The sequence below is a fragment of the Helianthus annuus genome, chromosome 4 (assembly GCF_002127325.2).
Source record: "Helianthus annuus cultivar XRQ/B chromosome 4, HanXRQr2.0-SUNRISE, whole genome shotgun sequence".
NCBI classification, from domain to species: Eukaryota; Viridiplantae; Streptophyta; class Magnoliopsida; order Asterales; family Asteraceae; genus Helianthus; species Helianthus annuus.
In genome coordinates, this window is record NC_035436.2 from 33190846 (window position 1) to 33200774 (window position 9929).

The 9929-nt window shown below is 39.6% G+C and overlaps 1 long non-coding RNA gene across 1 annotated transcript; it reads left to right on the forward strand.

Moving 5' to 3' along the window:
• The first annotated feature begins 1420 nt into the window (after positions 1 to 1420).
• LOC118491393 lies at positions 1421 to 3072 on the forward strand. Its single transcript, XR_004891582.1, has 4 exons — positions 1421 to 1629; positions 1706 to 1864; positions 2177 to 2320; positions 2537 to 3072. It is a non-coding gene; the product is annotated as an uncharacterized LOC118491393 (long non-coding RNA).
• The last annotated feature ends 6857 nt before the right edge of the window (positions 3073 to 9929 follow it).

Sequence of the window (9929 nt, forward strand, 5' to 3'; positions counted from 1 at the left end):
AATAGTCCGAATTATTCATTAATCAATTACCTAAAATACAGAACCTTACACCGTAAACCTCGTAAACCTCATTCGAACACTAATTTTCCCTCTCTCTCTCTCTCTCTCTCTCTGGCGAACACGGCGACGAACTCCATCCAAGATTTTCGATCAACATTCATCGGATTTCAAGACTCTAAATCGACGGTAATCTCTATTTAGTGGTTCTATTATTCTATTTTGTTGTTTGATTCGTTTGATTTCGTCAATGGTTTAATGTTAGTTAGGTTTTTAATCGAAGATTTGATGATCGATTATGGATTTGCACGATATGTCTGGGACCACCAAAAGAAGTCTATGGTGAGTATTAAACCATGTTGATAACTTTACTTTGAATCATTTATTATTGTTGAGATTAGTCGTGTATAACTTTGATCTTCCTTTTATGTGAACATTGGTTGTTTTGCTATGTTTTGAACGTGGTATGATTATTTGGTCGATTCATGTGTTGAGATTCAAAACAGATGTGTTTAGGTTTTATAATAATAATTTTGTGTTTGTAATTTATAAATCTTTGTTGAACGTCATAATTTATTTGCTTGAATGTGATCCATTATTTTTAAAGTAGGGTCTAATGTAGTTTTACTAGCGTTTTGACCCATATTTCTTGAATCTAGCAAATGGTCGGTTAAAGAACAGAAGAGTGGAAATAACAGGAACACTTTGGGTGATGTTAACTTTAGAGGAGGAACTCATACTCACTTTGTCAACAAGAGAGCTTTATCACTGTATGTAAAACTTTACTTTTTTAATGATTTTTTTCTTTTTTATAGATAGAATTTAGCTTATATATATATATATATATATATTTGATCTTTAGAATGAATTATAACAGTATAACAAGGAGGTCTACCCACAAAAATGTACAGAAGCAAGCTATGAAAATGTGTCTAAGAAGGTAACTCATTTTTTTTATTTTGTTAATTTTCATGATTTTGTGTTGTTTATATAAATTTTACAACGATAATTAAATGATGCAGGGTTCACGTACACTTATATGAAAGGTTCAAGATACAAATAGAAACGGGCTTACATGCATCAAGTTCGAATATTAATTGAACGGTAATCGGTTAAAACGCCTATATCTTTGCACATGTATGCTTATTATTTATTAGGATCACATAGTATTTCATTTCAATATATTTGTCATGTATTTCATTGAGGTATCCATTGGCCAGCATAATAAATAGGTACGGGTCAAACCTTACAAGCATGTAAAGTCTCTTGCATCATTCATCTAGATACCAACTTTACGAAAATAGATGCATAGGTCTATTTCTACTATAAAGCTTATTTTGTATTATATTTAACTAACCTAGCAATATGGTTTTATAATTTTTGACTGTGATGCCAAACAATTCGTTTTTCTATCATAATTTGGTCCTTTTTAAATTACTGAAGGAAAAATTAGCTTTAGTGTAGATTATATATGTGCTTTAATGCTTACAGCATGGTTCTAATTTATGTTTACTTTTCCTACTTCTAGGGCTGAGCTTCCCCTTTTGGTAGCAAGAAAATATTATACAGAAAGGGTATTAGGTTCATTCGATCTAACTGGAAGATATAACATTCTTGCTTGATGCATTTGGGGTTTGTAATTTGCTTACATTTTCGTTTTTGTTTCTAATTGATTTTAACTCCTTGCCTTCAATTATTAATTGATTAGGGCTGGTACTCCATTGTTTTGGACAATACTTCTACCATTACTTTGACGCATTTCAGCTGGGAAGGGCACATGTCTACATGGCTTTTCTTCGTTGAATGTGAAGAAGTTCTAGGCAATGAAAACCATGTGAAGAACCAGAAACACTACTAGAGGGTTAAGGTAAACCATCTAGAGTACTTAAGGTTTTAAATATTGTAAATTGTAACCTTTTCATCATGAGGTTGTTATTAACTTTTTCATTAAGAGTGTTTCTGCACAGTTTATGTAATATACGGGTCTATAAATTTAACTTCTTGACTTTTTGGTTTTAGTGGCTTCCATTTGAACCTTAATGCATCTTTTTTGCTGTTTTTGCTATGTTCTCTGAGTGAATAAGATTAAATTCCAATAATAACATATCTGAGCCTCTTATTTGTGAGCTCATTACTCGATTTATTTATTTATTTATTTTTATTTTGGCTGATGAATCAGTTGTGGGTTTGCTTTTAGGAACGAGGCTCCAGCGAGAGAATATGAGCCCATGAGTTCGTCGTATAATATGTATGATTAAACAACTCTCTCCTTTTATGGGAATGGACATGACAATTATGATGATGCTGTTGTTCCTTTGAAAAGGTTGTGACAATGGAAATTATTTTGAGCAAAATCGGAATTTACCGATTGGATCCGTATTTTGGCTAGGCACCTGTGATTGCAGCCATGGCGGATTTCGACATTAAATTCCGATAATAACATATCTGAGCCTCTTATTTGTGAGCTCAATACTCGATTTATTTATTTATTTATTTATTTTTATTTTGGCTGATGAATCAGTTGTGGGTTTGCTTGTAGGAAGAGCCATGAGTCCGTCGTGTAATATGTATGATTAAACAACTCTCCTTTTATGGGAATGGACATGATGATTGTGATGATGATGTTGTTCCTTTGAAAAGGTTGTGACAATGGAAATTATTTTGAGCAAAATCGGAATTTACCGATTGGATTCGTATTTTGGCAAGGCAACTGTGATTGCAGCCATGGCGGATTTCGACATTAAATTCTGATAATAACATATCTGAGCTTCAAAAAACCATTATTCTTGGAGATATGAAGAACATCTATCTACATAGAGGTGCACATTTCGGGTTTTTTTCTCAAACCGGTACCGGTTCAAATCGTTTCAGTTTGGGTCAACAACGGTTGAAACTAGTATTTGGTGAAACTGGTTTACAAGTGGAAAGGGATTGGTTTCGATTGGTGTCATAAACCGGTTCTGGTTCACAAACCAGGTTTTTTGTTCACCTCTACATTTACCTATAACCAAATGTTGAGCTAACTTGGAATTTACAGATTGGATCCGTCCGTATCTTGGCTAGGCAACTCGGTCGGTATGTATTTGATACATGCAACTGTGACAACCCGAACTCTTAAGGTTGGTTTCGTTTCGTTTCATGTTATTAGTTAGTGTTATGTGTGTGAGTGGGCCACACATATCTTTGGGCCGCAACCCAACTCATGGTGGGTTTCTCATATTTTAGATTAGGTTGTTCAATTGGTTTCTTATATCTCTGCCGACTTATAAGCTGACCCTTTTTAATAAATCGGCCCATCTAAAATAGAAGCCCAATTTGTAGTAAACATATAGTGGGTTTCAGCAGCCCACTTGACCCTTCCGATTTAATATAGGTAACCGACCCCATGCACTTTTATGAGAAGAAGAAATCAAGAAGCAAAATCTTAACAAACCCCCACATTACCTCTGATCGCATGAACTCAAATAAACCCTACCCCTCACCATTGATTCTCTGATCGCACAACTTCGGTAGGAAACCCCCCCCTTTCGGTTAGACCGGCTCTCTCTCTCTCGCTCTTCTCTCGTTTTGTTCGGCCGGTGACCCCACAACTTGCCAGGTAACACCTCGGTTCCAGTATGGTCGTGTATTTGTACCGTTTGTGTTCTTTTAGGGTCGCATGATTTCGGTTTTATGACGTAGGGCATGCGAATCTGTGAGTGTTGTTTATATATAAATGATGATTGATATATGGTTCATAATTATTGGTGATGTAACAGTAGTAATAACAACCATGTGCATATGATGATGATGTTGGGTCCACTAGCCAAGGTGTATTACGAGGAACTGTATGATGCGATTGATTTTATATGTGTAATCAGAATTGTTATATTTAGGTGCAAATTGATATAATTATTGGTGATGGTTGGGATATGGGATGATAATTTCAAGATCATGTGCTGTGTGATAATTGGATAATAGGAAACTATTGTCATGCATGAATGAAATATGGGGGCTCAATATAATGATGATGGTTTGTCTGATGTGCATATGTTGTGATAAGATTTGATATCTATGAATAAGACAATGGTGACCATGTGATAGTTCTAAGTATTATATGAATTAATAAATTGTGAATCATGATCTGGTCATTCTCGGCCATGTGTGAAGTGTTTTGTTTGTTTGGTAATTAATCTAGGATTTTAATTAGAAATCCTGCTTTATATACATAATCGTTTGGAACTTGGATGTGCATGATGATAAGGCTTTGATAAATTATGGATTCTTGAAACCATAGATTGTTATGTTCATGATTATAAAATTGGTTAGATAGAATACGTATGCGATAGGATTCCTTCGATGCGTTGTGACGATTAAACTGTTAATGGGAAACTACAACTATTGGTTATGTTAATCGATGAATCCGGTATATTGGGTGTGCTAGAATTTTATTAATAAGCAATGAAAAACCTAGGAGGTTTCTTAAGTTGTGAACTTGAAATACAAACTGTGCTACACACTAAATGAATTATTCCGAATATTGGGCTGCAGATGAGTTGTGCACAATATGTAGCCCAAACACATAAGTCTGGGGGCTTGTGTGATTGGGCCGTGGGTTTTAAGTGAATTGTGAGGGTGTGGACTTGCAATGTGAATGTATAATTGAACCAACTACTCGCTATGTGATTATATGATAATGAACTGGTATATCATATGAATTACTATAGAGACTTTTATAATGATATGTGCAACCTGTGTACGTTACAAGTGCAGTATGTGTATAGAATACGTGCTCTTTGTGCATATGACTGACTATCATTGGAATCATATTAGGGCTTGGGTGACCAACTGTAAATAACGTAACGTAATCTACCGAGCACTCTAAGGTGAGTTCATCTCTCTTGAGCATGCGTCCCGGTGGTTGGGACAGTCAGTGGGTATCCCGAGGAGGGATAAGTCTTTTGGGTAAAAACGGGAATGTTGGATAATATACTCTTCCTATCACCTTTAAAGTCCCTCCGTGTTGTTTGGTTACCGGGAAGGTAACATGGTATTAGTTAGTAGCGCTACTTAGGTTTGGCGACCTCACCCCGTTCCTGGGAGGACGGGTGTTGAACTAATGACCTAGTCATGACCAATGCTTTGATAGGAGCATTGGAGAAAGGGCAAAATAATCAGAAGCCGTCTTGTATTGGGGTATTATCAACATTGTTTTCAACATTACTTTCGGATTTAAATTCAATGGATTAACTAAACACTTGGTAACCAACGTTTTTGTAAAACTATGAACTCACCAGCGTTGTCTGACACACTTGTTGCATGCTCGCAGGTCATTAGGTATCTTGGATTTGGGGAACTTGCTGTCTGGAGTAGCTGGAGTGGTCATGGGTCGACTGATGGGATTTTATGTGATGGTTTTCTTGATACTATATATATTGGATTTGACACTGTTTAACTTTGATTTATCATTTGCTTCCGCTGAACTTATTGATTTTCGTTTAAACTTGTTGAGGATGTTTTTTTTAATTAATAATGGGGATTTTATTTATAACTTGTATGGGTTCAATGTAATTGGTGGCTCGTTATTGGTATGTCACACGCCTAACAGGGACACTCCCTATGTGATAATTTGGGGGTGTGACAGTTTGGTATCAGAGCCGCTGGTTATAGTGAACTTGGTTTTAAAACGTTTTCATAAAACCAGACTATAACCGAACATGACCGAAATCGACCATGACACTCAGCTCCAGACTGCAAGGTTCGTTTCTCATTTACTATTGCATAGTATATCTAGTGTACACTTATGTATAACATTACACGTGAATGCACACTTGGCACAACAGCATGAGCCCTTATATTACCAACCCCTGTTATGTGAACTGTTAGTGTGACACTACCCTTCAACTATTGTGATTCTTGATCATATAAAACCTTTCGCTTGCTATTTGAATGTGGGGAACCTTTTTGCGCAAGTTAAGAGGCACTGAGATAAGCATTCAAATCGCCTTATTATTATGGGTGCACACATAATAATAACGCGAGGTGCATGCAAGTCCCAGTGAGGCTTAACGAGCGTGAGAAGGGTTCTGCCCTATTGTGTGTAAACTTGGTAGATTGTAGATTTCAACGTGATACTTGACCTGTACCTCATTTCGACTCGTAACCCTTTTTCCCTCTTCTCCTATAGAGTCATGAGTGGACGAGGACATGGACGTGGTCACATCGCGATGACCCAAGCTGAGCTGACCAACTTGATCAACACTCATGTAGCTGAAGCCCTAGCGGCTTACCAGGCTGGTACGATATGTGCCAATTACTTTATATCCTTGTGTCGTATACTCGAATCTTACCAGTGCGTTGTACGTTCTTACGTTTTAGGTCAACCTGCGAATCAAAACAATCCACCTGCCCCACCTGCTTGTACGTACAAGATGTTCATGGATTGTAAGCCACAGACATTCAGTGGGACTGAAGGGGCTGTAGGACTCCTGCGATGGTTTGAGAAGGCAGAATCGGTATTTGTAATGTGTAACTGTCCAGCTGGGGACAGAGTGAAGTATGCTACGGGCACACTCGAGGATGGTGCCCTTACATGGTGGAATGCCCAGGTTCAGATGTTGGGTATTGAGATGGCGAATGCCACTACTTGGGATGATTTCAAGGAGTTGATGCGAGAGGAGTATTGTCCTCGTGATGAGATTCAGAAACTGGAGAACGAGTTCTACAATCTGAAAATGGAGGGATCTGAGATTGAAGCATACACTAGGAGGTCTAATGATTTAGCAACTTTGTGCCCTAACATGTCTCGACCCCCACCTCGGCGAATTGAGTTGTATCTCAAGGGCTTAGCACCAGCTGTTAAGGGGTACGTTACTGCTGCAAACCTAGACAATCTGCCCCGTATCATCCGTTTGGCACATAAGATTACTGACCAAGAGGTCGAACGTGGCAACTTGCCGCCACGCGTTTCTGCTACTACCTCGACTGCTACAGCTACCACACCTGCTAGTGATCACAAGCGAAAATGGAACGATACTGACAAAGCAACCAGTGCCAGCCAATCTCAGAAAAGGGCAGACAACAGCATCCATCGTATTTTCAGCCAGTCGTCTTATGTGAACCAGAATCAGAGCAACAATTCAAATCAGGGTTCTTACGCGGGAAAGCTACCAAAGTGTGATAAGTGTATGTTCCACCATCGCGGACCGTGCACCCGGGTATGTCATAGGTGCAACAAGGTGGGTCATATGGCTAAAGATTGTAGGGTCTGGCTTCCAAAGCAGCCGCAACAGCAGCCACAGCGACAGGAGAGGCAACAGCCACAACAGAATCGGGGAAATCAGAAGGGGTGCTTTCAGTGTGGTGAAGAGGGTCATTTTAAGCGGGATTGCCCTCAGCTTAACCAGAATTCTAGCAACAACAACAACGTAGGGAATAACAACAATGGGAACCATGGTGGGAACGGGGCAAGTGGAAGGGTATTTACTATTGGCACTGGGGAAGCTCGCAATGAAGGGTAATGCTGAGAGCGGTACGTCTTCTTTGAATGATCTTTTTGTTTCTATTTTATTCGACTTTGGTGCCGATTCGAGTTATGTGTCTCTGGGGTTCAATCGTTAGCTAGGACTGACTCCCACCCTTCTTGTAAATAAGCATGTAGTAGAATTAACTGATAAGTAAATCGATAGAAGCTTCTCATGTTCTTTTTGGTTGTAAACTTGATCTCGTGGGTCAAGTGTTCGACATTGACCTACTTCCAAATACTCTTGTAAGTTTTGACGTGGTCGTTGACATGGACTTGGTTACTAATGTAGCAAGCAGAAATTCTCTGCAAAAAGAAAATCGTGCGTATCCCTCTCCCTAGTGGGGAATCCTTATCAGTTCAAGATCATCGTAGTGGTGCCATTGTTGGCATCGTCTCAGTTGTGAAAGCCCAGAAGTGTCTACGGAAGGGCTACTCTGCTATACTAGCTCTTGTCACCAATTCGCCACTTTAAGAAAGGAAGATCGAGCATCTTCCAGTCATTCGTGAATTTTCTGACGTGTCTTCTGAAGAGTTACCTGGTTTACTTCCACATCGTTAGGTGGAATTTCAGAATTGACCTTATGCAAATCCTGATTTCCTTCTGGGATACAGCAATCCCTTGGGTTCGCTGGATACTATCACAGATTCATCATGGTATTTTCAAAGATTGCGTAACTACAACCTCCTTAGCACAGCTGGGAGCTGTGAATTCTTGGGAAACAAAGTCGCGGAACGTCTTTTCAGCTTTTGAAACCCAACCCTGCAACGCACTGAGCATCACTTCTATCCGAGGGTACTGATGATCTAGCGTTATACCATGATGGTTCGAATCAGAGTCCCAGTTACACATCGATGCAACATGAGAAGGAGATGGCTCATGTGGTGGAATTACAGGAAGAACTGCACGAGTCACGATCTGCGATGGAAGCCGTAGTCTTTGGATTTAAATGGGAGGCATTACTTGGACGGTACTGAATGCACCACTTAGACCGATCACAAGGGCCTCCCGTGTACCTTTGTTTTAAGAGAGCTAATCATGTGATGGCAATGTTGGGTGGAACTTTTGAATGAATATGACCGTGAAACATGGGCGTGAACGGGCTTTGCAGTTTGCTATCGACTCTAACATACCTGATCAGACTTGCTTTGCTTAAACTGAAGAACTGAAGGAAGAGAGTTCTCAAGATTGACCCATGTAGGGCATGGGGAAGCAACCTTTGGCAGGTCGGACGATGCTTGCTACTTCGTAGAACGAATATGGACCTCACTATGCAGCAACCTTAGGGAACTGGTGCAGGCGAAGCACACGAGCCTCGATATCCTATTCATCTGAGTTTTGATAGGATGTTTTAAAACCTGAAGATAATGTACGGATGACCGGGCCTAAAGGCCCACATAGCCACGCATAGTAACGAAGTTTCGCATGTGTGAAAGTCAAGGTGGGATATTAGCAATCAGAAACACATATATGGGAAAGTTATTTGTATCGAGAGTCGTTTGGCGGCAACGTGTGATTCGGCAAGAGAGCTGATAAGCTTAGGAAACACTGGAAGATCGTTGTAGGCGATCATATCATGTTGAAAGTCTCACCCTGGGAGGGTGCGGTACACTATGGAAAACATGGCAAGCTTAGTTTGCGATACGTAGGACGTTTGGACTTCTGGAACAAATTGGTGACATGGCTCACAAACTCGAATTACCTGACGAGTTAGGTAACGTTCACGATGTCATTATGTCTTAAAATTCCTAGAAACGTTTGCCCGACGAAACAATTGTGATACCTTTATCAGACAAGTTACAGTTGTCGTGATGGAGTCTATCGAAAACATGGACGAGAAAGTCAAGGTTTGTTAGTATAGTCGAATCCCCATAGTGAGAGAGTTCGTTGGAACTCAAGACGTGGACCAGAGTTCACATGGTAACGCAAGATCGGAATAAACTCTAGTATCCTCAGTTGTTCGAGCGGTGGAATCAACTTCTGATATCATTGGCGAATTTCGGGACGAAATTCCCTTTCAAGTTGGGGATGATGTGGCACCCAACTGACTTCGCAATCCTGTTTTTACAATTTGCTTTACGTGTTGTCGGTGCAGTTATCTGGATGATTAGTGATTGTGTGTAATGCCTGACTGTTATTTGTTTAGTGTTACGTATAGCTTAATTAGGGTTTTTATCGCTTCACTCCTCTGTGTTTGCTTATTAAATTTCGGGACGAAATTTCTTTCAAGTTGGGGATGATGTGACAACCCGAACTCCTAAGGTTGGTTTCGTTTCGTTTCATGTAATTAGTTAGTGTTATGTGTGTGAGTGGGCCGCACATATCTTTGGGCCGCAACCCAACTCATGGTGGGTTTCTCATATTTTAGATTAGGTTCTTCAATTGGTTTCTTATATCTCTGCCGACTTATAAGCTGACCCTTTTTAATAA